General features: G+C 47.8%; 1 long non-coding RNA gene and 1 pseudogene across 1 annotated transcript; one reads left to right on the top strand and one right to left on the bottom strand.

Moving 5' to 3' along the window:
- Nucleotides 1-2,503: 2,503 nt before the first annotated feature.
- On the bottom strand, nt 2,504-3,556 carry LOC144105840 (uncharacterized). The gene is made up of 3 exons (XR_013308910.1): nt 3,506-3,556; nt 3,228-3,315; nt 2,504-2,590 (listed from the first exon to the last, which is right to left on the bottom strand). It is a non-coding gene; the product is annotated as an uncharacterized LOC144105840 (long non-coding RNA).
- Nucleotides 3,557-5,401: 1,845 nt separating this feature from the next.
- Nucleotides 5,402-14,844, top strand: LOC144127944 (uncharacterized; annotated as a pseudogene).
- Nucleotides 14,845-15,189: the final 345 nt, after the last annotated feature.

The raw sequence follows: 15,189 nt of genomic DNA, 5'->3' as shown, positions 1-15,189 counted from the left end.
ACTCTATCGCTATCTCATTAGAAGGATTGAACTTGAATCAAGGGCAGGACAGCGGAGCAATTAAATAAAAAAAGTACTGTTAAGAGATAGGAATAGAGCAGAGCGGGGAAGGGAGAAAGCGCGTGTTAATCAATGCCGACAGAGAACGTGCATGTCAGTTGAGATAGAAAACACAGACTTATATGAGCCGCAACAAGTCTGGACCCAATCTTATGGCAAAATTATTGAGCATGAATAACTGGGTGAGCGAGCCGATTTTTGACTACGCGAACAAAGTGAGGCCAGATCGCAAGGCCATGCCAATGTGACGCACACATGTGTTGACTCATGCGCTTGGGAAAACAGCGGCCTGAAACTGCACAGCTTTACTTTCGGTTCGAGATAACGCGGGTGTCTCAATTTTTATTTCCTGCAACTGTGTGCACTGTGGTGCTGCTTTGGCGTAAGCGGACTAGGTACTCCTCTCTCTACGTTCAGTTTCTGGCAAGGCTGAAGAAATCTAAACAATATAGTTATGAGCCGTGTCACTGGCTATAAACGGTGTTTTTTCTTCGCGTGTATGTGTACACGGACTATCTCCTAAAGGACATAGCACCACCCCAGTTAAACTTCCCTGCTCTCCTTCGGATGGGGACGTCTTTTAGCAGTACGAAGAGTACTTCAGGTCTTCTTCCGGCGACACGTTGCCGGTTGGGGCAGCAGTTCCAACTTCTCAAAGCAAAACTTATTTATTAAAGACGGCACTGACATAAAAAGGCAGGTGAGTAAAAGGCAGTTTAAAAAAAGGCTGTTTAAAAAAGGCTGTTAAAAACGGCCGAGCTTGAGACTCGGCGCGCTCGTCCCAAGTCGTCGTTTCCCGCAGGTTTTAAGCCCTTCGATAATTGGGCGGAGCTTGAGTAATCTAGCTCTCGCCCAATTTGGACCAATAGCAAAGCAAATGCATCGTAAGTACTAGTGGGCGGAGCCCAGGGCCCGCCCCGGGCATGATCGCTCCTGGTAACAGGTGCGGGAGGGGGGGGGGGGGAGGGGGGGCATTGGCCCCGTGGGCTGTCGCGAGCCCAGTGGAATGCGCAGCTCTCACCCTAAGCGGGCGTCACGCCTCGACGTACATTCCTCGACTCCCCGTGGGCTGTCGCGAGCCCAGTGGAATGCGCAGCTCTCACCCTAAGCGGGCGTCACGCCTCGACGTACATTCCTCGATTCCCCCCCCCTTCCCCGGGCATGATCGCTCCTGGTAACAGGTGCGGGGGGGGGGGGGGGGGCATCGGCCCCGTGGGCTTCCACTTAACAACCCCGATGTTCGCTCGCGCTGCAGAGCATCATGGTCGTCACGTGATTTTGGTGATACAGAAAGCGGGCGAAGCACGCGTAGCGCCTCTCCCCCTGGCGGTCACTTCCGAACTTCTGTCCGGGCACGTCGCCAGAGGAGCGCATTGAGTGAGCAACGTCTCGACTGGTACGCGTACTTTTCGCACCGCTGGCGCTCTTTCTCTCATTGTGAGCACGTGCCGTCCTGCTCGCAAATGCACAAAAGAGGGATTGCCGCTCGTTGTGAGTCATGGCTGGAATTCCGCGACTTTCAAAGAGTGGAGAAACTTATTGTTCGGTTGAGGGCTGCCATAAAAAACGAAACAGGAATATTAGCCAGAATATTTCTCTAACACAAATGGCCAAGAGCTGTCAGTGGAATGCTAGATATTTCCTAGACGTGTTTTACATTATTGGGGGAAAAATTATTATTGGTAAATTGTAAGGTACTATAATGGAAATATTGAAAGTAATGGTCCATCCGTTCAATGTGCAGCAAATTCTTTGAAAGGTTTTCATTCACTCACATCGATCAGTTGACGATACCAAAAAAGTAAATAGAAAAAAATACAAGCCTGTAGATGAGAAATTATTGTAGTCAAATTTTCCAGTTCGCGAAAAACTGCGTTCATACACTCATTCCTGTTAGGAATGCTTTTGTTGGAAACGTTGAGACGAGCTAACGAAACTCCTTTTCATCTTTTTTTTTGTCAGTAAAGCCCTCCGCCAGTCAGGTAATACAAAAAATTAATTTGGAGACTGACATCAATAGTTGCGTTATGCAGACGCGTGTGAGACAAGATCAATAATCGCCTCATTGTTCCGACGTGTGACATGTAAAAAATTTCTAAGAATAAAAGTAGTCGAAATGTTTCTTGCACACGAGTGAGTATTTGCATGTGAGCGATGGTGCTGCACATACATTGTTTTTGGGATGCGCGTGCGCTGTGATAGGCATTAAAATAAATATATCAACCATTTATCTCAATCATAGTGATTAACCAAACTAGAACAGCTGGTAGGCGCATTTCGCGCGCGTTTTTCATTTCCTCTTCCGCATCGCGCATCGCCTTATGGGCACTTCTTTTTATGTTCAAGTAAAAATTATCTTCATTATTATGCAGCGAAGAACGTAGCGAAATTCCAAATATTTGGCCAGCAGAGTTGCATGCACCGAACTTCTCAGCCACCCAGCAAAATTAAGTATTTTGTGCCAGTCCCGATTCACAAAATAGCACGTCCAGTTGGCTTGTGTTGAACGGGAAAGTAAGAGCCGGCCTACCTGCAGAAACAAAAGGCAACGTAAACAAAACGGCACAAACAAGCAAGTTGCGCGCGCATGCCGACAGCATCCAACGAATATTACTATTGGCCTAACAAATTTGTTCTGCACCAAATAATTAAATTCTCTGACATTTGCCCTTTAGGTGTAAGACGAATATCGTGGATATTTTGCGTGTGCGGCCGGCAACGAGTGACCGGACGCTTACCCTGTGGCAAAGGGTAGGGATGTGGGGTACGGTAGGCACGAGTCACGCACGATCGCTCATCCATCCATAACATATGTCTAGGGACATAAGCGGGTGTAGTAATCCGGCGTGAAGTATGTAGGAGTAGCCGGGTACAGTAAGTGGTCAACGGGTGCGGGTGTCGGGATTAAGGGTGTTTAGTTGGACCGGGGTTTTATGGTGCATAAGAGGATTTTGCGCCTCAGGTTTAGTATGGCGGCTATGCAAGTTGTGTGTAGAGCACATGGGTGCAAGGGAGTGCGTGCATCACAGGACAACACGCAAACAGCTATCGCTGAGTAAATGAAAAGAAACCAATGCAAGTAAAAGAATTTGCAATGAGCTTTGCAATAAAACGTAACTATAAGGAGGTCAAAACGAAAGTAAGAAATGCTTATTGAGAAAGCGTACTCAAACAACGGGAGAGTTGAGGCTCCGATACTGAAGTGCTGGGTTCAAAGAGGGGAGAGCCTCGAGGTGACGAAGACACGGCAGCTATCTGGAAAAGAAAAATGAATAATACATGTAGAACAGTAAAGCAAGGCGGTTGCAAACGACACATTTTATACGACGCAGAACTCGTAAATACCGCTCATACATACAATGCAAACAAAACAGAGGGAGAGTCCTATCAATAGCTAACTGACTTGGCCTAACAGACAACCAAGGTTTGCGAGCAGTTTGCTTACTTGGACTCTCAGGGCATCGATGTGCCGCCTCCCGCAGTCGATGGCCGCGAACAGGGACAGGTGAAGGCGGCAGCTCTTTGCACCACGTCGGCAGTAGCTCGGATCTGGCACACAGGAGTCGTCGCAGCGGCGATGACGATCCGGGTCAGCAGGCCATCGCGTCGATGTCCAAGAGGCGCCGACTAGGCACTCGCGTTGGATTGACTGGAAGCAGCAGCGTAGAGACCGTCGGTGTCCACACCCGGCTGGTAGGCCCCGGGAAGGAGGTGAAGCCCATGTGCCGCCGTGATGCACAACCGGTGATTAGAATGTTATTCTGCACATGTCTTCAAGGAGGTCATTCATGGGCCACATCGTTGAGGCATGCCAGATTTCTTTTTTTTTTTTAGAACCCATGCTTCGCCTTTCTCTTCTGAGCACGTTCCACAAGTTTTCATGCTTTCCCTTTATTTCAACCAAACGTCCGTACTGACTCAAGACACAGTGAAGCACACAGAGCATCTCTATATACCCAAATAGAAAAACGGAAAGCCTCAGATACAAAGAGGCAAGTCAAAAACAAAGCAAACGAAGGCAGGGAAAAAAAACCGAAGTACACAAAAAGAATCGAAATTATTGTAAAGAAGAAAGCAGCCTTGCACACCGCAAAAGAGCCGGACTGACGTCCACCTTGCCTGGTGAAGGGGCCCCCTTGAAAGTACGCAAAAGGTGTTAATTAGCATATACAGGTGATCGGGAATGACTGCACCGATGAGAAGGTGTGCTTTTGAACTGCACAGGCACGAATAATACAGTTTTGTAGTAATTGGGAATGAGCGATTTTGATCAAATTGTTGTGTGGTTTGTAAATTAACGCCAAACAACTGGACATTCGACCAGATTGGTGCAATCAACAATGAAAGGCGAAACTTATGAAGTGAATGGAAACGCCTATAGCTCGTAATGATGTTGCCGAGACGTTTGCTTGAAGGAAAGTATTTGCGGATATCAAGAGTATTACCAACACAAAAGGAATGCTTGCTGTGTGATATCCGACTGACTCCAGTGTAGGTGCAATACATGCACGACTTGTGCGAATGTGGTGAAGTGGAGATAAACCCTGTAGTGTGTGGCCAGACACAAGGACACTATATGCTGCTGAATTTGATGAAATAAGCCTAACATGGGTGACTGGTAGCAATACTTATAAGTAGGACGGAGACAAGCCCGAAAATAACAATTTATATTGAACGAGCGGCGAACAGACCAAGCACTAACTGTAGTAGATTCATAGCAGACTTGAGTAGATACAGCTCTTCTGTGGAAAGGAGGCATACGTGAGGCAGGAATTGAACATCCTGCGTGTTGCATGGATACCGAACAGGGCCAGACATAAGAGCTCGTACTTTCCGACGCGGCTCAGATAACTTAAGTTGGCGTATCTGCAACGACAAGTGGAAAACATGGATGTCCGGCGTATGCTACACAGGCTTCCTACGGACACGCTGCACACTTTCCGTACTGTCGGGAGCAAAAGTGTGGCATGCCACGCCGGCTTCGATTCATTTGCACTTACCACCCTACTCCTGGTATCAAGAGAGCTAAAAAGACGGGCGGGGCAGGAAGGGACTGCCTTGCGTCGTGCATAGGCGCCGGACCGGGGCCACAGATCCGAGCTCGGACTTCCAGAGTCGGCTCCGTGCTCTCCTCATCCAAGGAAGACTCTGAGCCACGATATCTGGAAAGATAAAAGAAACCTTCGCCAAATGAAGCCATAGAAGGAAACGCCTGAACAACGTGAACAGACGGGATGGAAGAGAACACGCTCTGTGTTCTCTTCCATCCGGTCTGTGAGCGCTGTTCGGACGTTTCCATCAACATGCACCAACCAGACCGATCAAGCCTCTTCTTGCAACCATGGATGCCGTGAGTGTTTCAAAGTCGTCCGAGGGTCACACTGTACACTGGCTGCACTGCCGGGAACGAACGTGGCTTATTCCACGCGAGCTTCGACTGAACTACATCTTAGACCTTCAGCGGCGCCATGGTATTGAGCAGCCTTAGGGGGTACTGCTTTCATCTGCAGCCATGCCAGTTTTCACGTTTCGATAAGTCGCGGTCTCGCTTACCGAAAACGCAGAAAACGATGCTGCGATGCAGTGCAGTCAAAACAGCCGACAGTACAGCGTTTGGGGCGGGAGGCAGCAGCAACGCGAGCCAAGAAGGGAGTATCTTGCGCGGTACATGGATGCCGGACCGAGACCAGAGTTCTGAGCTCGCAGTTGCTGAGGCGGCTCCGTGGTGTCCTTATGTAAGTGAGACCCTAAGCCGGCATGTCTGCAAAGAACAAAAAGGGAACCTTTGCGAAATGCAACTATAGATGGAAACGACCGAGCAGAGCGAACAGACGAGACGCAAGAGAATAACAGACATATTCTGTGTTCTCTTCCATCCCGTCTGCTAGCACTGTGCAACCATTTCCATCACCATGCACCAACCAGAGCGATCAAGCCCTCTTCATGTAGCCATGGATGTCGTCAGCATTCCGAAGTCATCAAAGGGTCGCACTGTACACTAGCTGCACTGTCGGGAACGAACGTGGCTTATTCCACGAGAGCTTCAACTGAACTACATCCTGGACCGTCTTCAGCGGCGCCATGGTACTAAGCAGCCTTGGGGGGCACTGCTTTCATCTGCAGCCATGCCAGTTTCGTTTCGATAAGTCGTGGTCCTGCTTACCGAAAACGCGGGAAAGGACGCTGCGATGCAGTGCAGTCAAAGCAGCCGACAGTACAACGTTTGTGACAGGAGGCAGAGGGTGCACGACAGGAACCTTGCACGACCCGTAACTACCATATCAGTCCAGATGACATTGCGGGCCGAATGCACCAGTGCCGTTGGATTAAGTGCGGGAATGCTGGAATGAGCACATCTGCAAAGAAAAAAAGAACAAGGAATGACATACACGCAAGCATATCGCACTTCCATGTACTCACCGTGGTGGGCTAAGTGAGCGCGACTGAAGCCGTTGCGCCGCGGGGCTGAAACAATTAGGAAAACCAAACAGACCTTGGCTGCAGCGGAAACACGATGTGCCGCAGACCGTAGGCAGCGTCCGTTCTTCGGAGTTGCTCGACGAGGCTGGCGAGAATTTCCGAGCACCGTGTACGGCCACAAGCCACATGTCTCAAAAGAATATGCGCGCCCGGGAGTTCGGCTGCACGACATAGTGGCTTGGTCGCAACGGCGTTCGGAACGAGCTTTTGTTTCGTGACACAAACGATAGCGAGCTCACATATATAAACCCCGTTGAGGCAGCGAGCAAAGCTCTCCATACCGGGTGTGTTCACCCAAGACCGCACGCAATTCCCAAAAATAGGCTTTTTGAGGTAGAAGGGCGACCCTTTCGGCATAGTGCGTAGTGCACCAGCGGCGTAGTGCATCATAATACAGCCAAAGCGGGATAACTAGAGTGCCGGTTAAGCAGCACTGAATAGTAAACCTTCTATCACTGTTAAATCCCCCAATATCTTAGAGACGTGCAGCCCACCGTAAGCAACATCCAGAACACTCCAGAATTTCGAAAACGCAGCCACCCTCGGCGCTGTGGCCTAACAAATTTTGGCTATTTCCACGAGTTACGTGCAGAGGTTGCTAAGCCCGTAGGCCTCTCGCGCACGTACTTTTGTGTGATGTAGCCAATATTAGTTGGGCCACAGGGCCGAGGGCAACCACGCCCCCAAAATTCCAAAAACTGAAATGGATAAAACTTGCGGTAGGCTACACGTCCCTCAACTATCAAGGAACCCAAAAGAAAAAGGCGGTTATTAAACTATTCAGTATTACTTAACCAGCGTGCTAGTTACCACGCCTTAGCTGTACTCCGACGCACCACGCCGCCGGCAAAGGTATGCCAGAAAAGGCGCTCTTCTAACTCAAACTGCCCACTTTCAAAAACTGCGCAAAGTCTTAGGTGAAACACCCTGCATACGAAGTTTCGTCGCTGGCTCAATACCTAAAGCTGACCTGACTAGTGTGAGCTAAACCTAGAGCTGAATGCGCGCCGCGAATCCTAGCTCGCCTCGCTTGCGTCACGAACCAGAAACCCGATGGCGACAGCCCATGAAACCTCTCCTCTACATGCTGCGTGTTGTTTGCTGGTTATTATTCAATGCTCGCGGGAACAGTGCGAGTGAAGCTTAAATTTTGACTAAAAGGTTTCACGGAAACATGTCGCCCTCGCCGCGAGGCCTTGCCTCGCACTCACCTTCGATGCCGACGGCCTGGCTCGGAGAGGCGTATTCCTCGGCAGTCGTCGGTAGTCCGTGAGTGCAACGGCATCCATGCGTCTCCGGTAGACGGTCAAAATCACAGCAACCCATTGGAAACGCGCACAGAGGCAGGTCCAGCACCACTTCCGCTTTTACGGCGAAAATAAGCTCTCGCTCCTAGCAAACACGAAGAATGACCGGCGGTCTTCGTCGGTGGCATTTTTAACCGCGAATCAGCCACTTGCGCATGCCCACTACTGTCGACTGCAGGCCTTTTCAATGGCGGTCGGCGCTGACTCACTTATCAGCGATAGAACTGTGGCGCCACTTCCATGGGCAGACGGCGCGTCGTCGCTTTTCTTGCGGCCAGACTTTTTTGTTTGTTTGTTTTCCTTCTGCCCCAGGCGCGGCTCGATGAAGTGATACCACGACTGCTTCAGAGGCGCAAGTTTCGGCATGCATGCGCACTGTAGAGATTGGGCGACGTTTATCGTGTTTTTTTTATCCTGCGCTTAAAACAAAACGTACTAAAAGGATATGAACCATTTTCGCGTCCCTTCGTTGTAATTGAAAGAATCTAATGGGTTTCAACTTCCGTAGAATGAGCGAAGTGCCTACAAAGCCATAGAGACAGTTGTGCGTAATACATCCCAGTGCACGTTAAAGAACCCCAGGGGGCCGAAATTTCCAGAGCCCTTCACTACGGCGTTCCTCATAGCATTGGATGCTTTGGGACGTTAAACCACCATAAACCATCTATACACTCAATTTTCCTGATTTCTTCTGCAGCGGCTTTAGACTGGTCGTGCTGTTAGCTCTTGCACAAATGAGAACGTGAAGAGACAAGACTGGCGTCAGCTACTAACTGATTATAGTTGATAGTTACTGAGTTGCAGTTCTTAGTTGGCGCCAGCCTGTCTCTGTGTGAAGAAATGGCGAGATGGTTTGGTTTAGGTTTATATTGGTCTAACCTCCCAGAGCGACTCGGGCTATGAGACGCCGTAGTGAAGGGCTCCGGAAATTTCGACCACTTGGGGTTCTTTAACGTGCACTGACATCGCACAGTAAACGGGCCTCTAGAATTTCGCTTCCATCGAAATTCGACCGCTGCGGTCGGGATCGAAACCCACGCCTTTCGGGTCAGCAGCCGAGCGCCAAAGACTGCAGAGACTGCATTGTAGAAATGCGGAAGCATTAGCGTTTGCCGCTATGTCGGTGGCTCAGCCTTTCAACACCTACTTTCCCTCTCCGTTAACATCCGATCGCCACTCTTTGATCTCCGATGCTATCACTAGACGATGTGTACTTTTTGTTGCTGTACTCTGATTGGCTGTAGGCATGACGTCATCAGACGTATGGATGACGTCACAATATTTTGGCGTCACATGGCCTCACTGATTAGTTCCATTGGCTAATCCCATTCAGTCCGTAGTATATACGCCAGGTGTCGCAGCTAAATGACACCAAGCTTTAAATAAAAGACGAGTGTTCTAGCCCAGTGAAACCACCAGTGAAACCAACTGAGGGTTGTTCAGTGTCGCATGGCCTACTCAGAAGTATCCTTTTTTCGATCTTTAAAGTCAATTAGATGGGTCTAGATAGCCGATTTTATAGTTATTGAGGAAAGAAGTGTCAATGGAAAAGTTGCAGATCATCTCGAAAAACAGCTAGCAGCGTTGTTTCCACCAAGGTACGATTGACGTAGCTTCATTTACTGGCTTCAAAAGGAAGCCATCGCGTAAACAGCTGTTGGCTCACATCTCCGCCCCAATGTGCACACAAAGGCTCATCGGGGGGCTCTCTTCAGAAGAAAAAAGGATTTCGTTCTCTAACACATATCTTGCGAGGTTCAAGTTCCACCGTTGTCGCGTGGTGTTGTCTATTGTGCGAGTTATGGTTTAAGGCAGGTAAAAAACTACTTTACGTAAACGGTAACTTTGCACGAACGTTTGCGTCAGCTGATTTTAAGTCAAAAGTTGAAAAGTTAGCTAATTAGACATAATTATTATCTATGAATAACGAAATATGTACTGCTATGTCACGCGACTGTAAACAAACCACACTGGATTTCACGCCGCTGGAACATTCCGTGGTTGGTTACATTCAGCTAGGACACTTGGTGTCTATATATATATATATATATATATATATATATATATATATATATATATATATATATATATATATATATATATATATATATATATATATATATACCTGGGATGGTTCCTTACAATCGGTTGTGCAGCCTGCCACAAAGCAGGCTTCAGACAAACGTACGAACACACTATGTCTTAATGCCCGGAATGGCCACTATTCATGCTCCCGCACTGAAACCGGAGGCCTGAACACAATGGACTAAGTAGCTCTCCCCCCCTTTCTTAATGACATTGTGCCCTTTTTTGCAATGCGCAGGTTCCCCGTGTTATTGTGCGCATGCTCACCAGTCTGGCGATGCTGCTCACCTCGGCGGTGATCGTGGTCGGCATTCACATGTACGCGCGCACAGCAGATATGACAGAAGACACACTCTCGGTTGGTGGGAACCAAGTCAACAAGTTGCGCAAGCCTGACCCGCGCATCTTCGACCTGACGCTGGGCCCGCCACCTACGGATGCACCTGCGCCTCACCAGGTGACTCGGCTGCACTATTCAAAAGTCTTGGACAGGTATTCATTTATTCGGAACGCCGTGGTCGTGGAGATAGTGTGCTGCATGATGGCTTGCGGCAAACAGAACTTAAATGATTTTAGTCACCCTTGTTAGGGAGTGAGCTTGCAGCATGACGTATAGGTCACGCTAGACTTAACTTTGTTCTCTTTGGGTTTTTAGGCGAATACTCACCTACTGGCGAATGCTCACCCACTGGGTTTGTAGGTAACTTGGGCTGATCGAGAGCACTATTTTTTTTAACTCCTCTGATTTATGGCGCTCTCTAGATATATTTCTATTTAAGAGGAAGATTAATCTTTTTACACTTGTAGTATAGGCGAGATGATTTGATCGGTGTTGGTTGTCGGCCTTACGAGCACTGCAGTCATGAAGCCTTGAATACAGCAATCTACTCATAGCAGGAGCAACTGCGACTACATTAGGTATCAATAGACTTTTCCTAAAAACGTATGGCTAATATTAAAGTTATTTATTTCTAGGGCTCCTTGAAGATGAAAGATGCACCCAGTTCACCCGAGACGCATACCACCACCCAACCGCCAACGGAAACGCGTTCACCAACAACTGAGAGCAGCGGAGGCCATACGACCCGCACTACCAGCAAGACCAGTCTTGGGAACATGACCACTGAGAAGCCGACGCCGACACGGGTGCCCGAGCAAACCACAGCGCCTGATCGGTCACCAGGCGCGAACGAAACGGCTTCAGACAAGCAAGGCATGAAGGATCCACCCGTCCCTACTACTAACGTCAGTGATTCCCCCGTGCGTATTGCAACTAAACGAAGATAAGCGCACGCGAGTGGTGCTGACTGGTAGGATACACCCGATGGTCAAGTAGTAGTAGGGGTTGATTAAAATAATAATAAAAATAAAGGAAAAGGTTTTCGCTAACCCCGCCATCTGCCACCGATACTGAAGCACCTAAGCTTGGACAGCGGAAATAAAGGATAGCTGGCAGAATGGACAAATGAAATGAGAGAGGTGAGAGGACAGGCAGAGAAAATAGGGTGGAGAGGTAGTATACACAAAAACTATTTACGCAATAATAAATTTGTACAGGTTGCGCGCGTGATTAGTTCATGATGAAGCATCGAAGGTCAAGGTAGATTACCACCTTCAAAAACTAACGCACAACTATGTTTATCATGGCTTTCATTTCCTGTTTTGAACACGTAAATCGATTGCCCGCCCTCAAGAATTATGAGTCCTTAGTTCCGTCACGTACAGCTACCCTCTGCGGAGAATGATTAGGAAACGTCCAGACGGTTGTGGGTCGCGCCGATTTCATTTTCCGTACATTTTATTATTGTGTGTAATGCAAGCCATTATTAGCTTTAGTTCTACTACACCAAACCAAGTATTTTCTAAACACCCGTGGCCACAAATATAATGAATATGTCTAGTTAGATGGTGAAAAAAATCCCAACGACCCATCTCGATGTTTTATTAAATGCTGTTTCTCGTCCCCTCCTGGAAGGGTTAATTGATTTTTTGTATCTTAGCAACTGACTGGCGCCTAGTAAAGCATTTATAAATTAGCTTTACAACCACAAAAAAACAACTATGGCTTGAAGGTTGCATTAAACATGTAAGACTAATTATAAACGACGCGTACTAAAAAGAACCGCTCGAACCATAATGCTTGTTCAAAAAGAAATAATTTCCTTCGTCAACTTTAAACATAAGCACAAAACGTATCACAAAAATCAGAGGTAGCATGCATGTATACAAACTCCATCAACATGGACGGCGAGGTGTGTTACAAACAACTAGAAAGGTTTAATTGCACCGTAATGTAGTGAGAGACCTTTTTGGGGAGTGGAATAAGCGACGGAGTTGGGAAAATTGCGAGTTTTCATCGCACGTGACACTGCAGTTGAGTTAAAACGGGTTTTTGCCCGTTGATACACAAACTGAAACGAATCCCGCCAATTTTATTTTTTGCCTAAGGTAGTCTGAAAACTCCTCCTGAAGATAGAAAATATTTCACAAAAGTAGCTTAAGCCTCATTTTGGGCTGCCAGGAACGTTTACCAGTAACTTTTTTTGTCACACTGCAGAAGGTAGTTTATTCCTTCTATTCTCTTAATTCTTCTGTCCACGTTAGGTCCGCTGTTCGTTAGATTTCGGTAGATTTTTTTCAGTTTTTAATGGACATGTAACGCAGTGTCTAGGAGAGCCTCAAACTGAATTCTTCATTTTATCTTTTTCGGCAGTACTGTCTGCATAGTGACATGGGGCTAGTTTCTTCTGGTCTCAGCAGAGTTTTGACATATATGTGCCAAAGTGTAATACAAAGGTCCTAAAAAACGTCTTTTACTGCATAGGACACGATTAGCATTGTTCTGCGGTATAATATTGTTTCATTTTTAGCAATTTTCTCGAGCTCAACTTCTAGCACGGAGCAAGTCAAGTCTTCCTCCGTGGCTTCTAGACTTGCGCGCCGTAAGGCCGTGACAGTGCCATGTGTACCCGTTTGTCTTCCACAGAGGGCGGTATATTTTGCCTAACAAGCCTGATTCAAACCACTGATTTTAACTCGACCTAGAGCAAGTTTCAAAGCAATAACATGCGTATCAAAGACTGTAACGTATCTGAAGTCCACGCTAGGCTGAAATAAAAATCATAACGCATTTTTGCAATCTAAGCCTAAAATATATTGACTTCAGTCTCGAGGCAGACCAGTGTTTCAGTTCGGCTAGTAAAGTTTTTCGGCATTTCCGCACACCACCGGTTTTGGAGAGAATATGTCTTTCGCTCCGCAAGTACCTATCTATGCCTGTTCTTTATCCTCTATATCAATGAACCATCGGCTGTTGAAACAAGTTTGGAAAAGTCCTTCCCCATTTCGGGCTCACAGTGTTCACGCGATATGACCCCAGCCTATTAAAAGTGTTTTTAGACTTAACGCAGTATTAATGGCGGAGCGTATGCAGCGATGAAGAAGGGAGAAATAAGGTTTTTTGCGCTGGAACATTAGGCTGCAGCAGCAATATTCCTCTCATATCCTGACGGTAGTGCGGAGAGATAGGAAGAGGTAATCTGAAAAAAATTGCCAGTTATTGTAGAAAAACATAGTTCTACTTTCATCTCTGAAGAATGTTCACTTACGCTAGTGTTCACTCGTAGAGTTTTCAGCAAAGCAACCGGATTACTAATGCGATCGTAACCGCTGCCGACCGTAATATTACTTTCAACAGCTTTTCCGCTCCGTCACTCCTGGAAAGCTTGCCAAAATTAACAGTTCTCGCCTGTTTACACACATCATATTCTTAACACGGAACATATCCGTGAACATATATCCTTTGGAGCGAGTTCGTTCGGCATGTTCTTAATCATAATCCGCCGGATGGTCAACAAGACTAAGTCAAGAAACACACGCATCGGCTCAAGGTTCATCCATCCGTATGCGTGCTTCTTCACTTTTGGGAAGCACATGACAAAAGTAACACATGAACCTCGCAAAAATATTTGATGTCCACTCGGGCCATGAGCTCCGTAGCCTATATATTTGGGAAGGAAACTGTGCATCTGCCCCAGTCAGCACTAGCGCTGCTTATGTGCTCAGTACCATCCACTGCCCAGTAACTTACCATGGTAGAGAGCCACGCTAGGAGCGGATAATCAAAGCTTACTTCTCCGCATGCAGAGCAGCAACGACAAGGATGGCACAGTCTGCCCAACCGTCCACAAGTCCTTCTGCAATGTCAACGGAGCGGCGCAGTTCTATGACCCGGACGAAGGATCGTGCCTATCTGCGACAGTGCAGAGGGCTCACGTGTGCAACCGCAGTCCGAACCAATTCGCCTCCATCGAGGACTGCTTGGCGGCCTGTGTCAAGGGCCGGTGGGCTCCTGAGCACCGTTGCGTTCAGAAGCCGCGGTTCGTAGCCTGCACTGCTGAAGACGCTCGCGGTGACTGGTGGTTCCACGACGGCCGCAAGTGTGTCCCATGGTCCTTTGCGGGTGGCAGATGCCCGCTGGCCTCAGCACCCGTCTTTGACACTGCGGCCGTGTGCGGCGCGCAGTGCAACGATTCGCGGACACGTCGGGAGCGGGGATGCCTGCTGCCGGTGTCACAGTTGTGCGAACCTTCGCAGCTTCGCCTTCCGTTTTTTTTGCCGCTCCGTCGGTGACGGATAAAGGCACCGCGTTCCAGTGTCACAGGGTGGAGTGGGAATTTCTGCTTCGACACCGATGTTTATTGGGCTCCAACGCCTTCGTCAACCGGGATGAGTGCCACGAAACCTGTCGCCGTCGAACGCGACAATATTGACTGTTTTGTAGCGCTTCCTTCGGGAGTTGTCAAGATCGACATGAGCTCAGCTCCTATATCTCTCTTAGTACAACAAAGCACATTATTCTTCGACACCTTGGATTTTAAGGCTTTTCTTCGCTTCCAATGTGGTAGCGTTTCTAAGAGTGAGTACCATAAATGATGCTTTTGTTTTTACACGTTCACAATGCTACCTTACTTTAGCGAAATTCAGATCTTTTCGGATGTCCAGAACGAATAATCGCAAATTTCATCATTTCGATTCAAAACCCCATGTTTATACATTACTGCAAGGGTAAGCTGACAGTAAAAACGGCAGAAATTCTACATAACTCGATTAGGAGCCACGTTCCTTAATTACTGACAACGAATACTTAAGAGGGGGCGCTTGGTTCTACAGCGTCACCTGCACAACATGTGTTGCCTGGACATACGACTCCGGGTGACGTCGCAGCGCCTAGTTAGAAAACACATCCGGCTTTGCC

Source organism: Amblyomma americanum, chromosome 1 (assembly GCF_052857255.1).
Source record: "Amblyomma americanum isolate KBUSLIRL-KWMA chromosome 1, ASM5285725v1, whole genome shotgun sequence".
NCBI classification, from domain to species: Eukaryota; Metazoa; Arthropoda; class Arachnida; order Ixodida; family Ixodidae; genus Amblyomma; species Amblyomma americanum.
The sequence above is the reverse complement of the archived record's forward strand: the minus strand, read 5'-3'. Positions and strand labels throughout refer to the sequence as shown.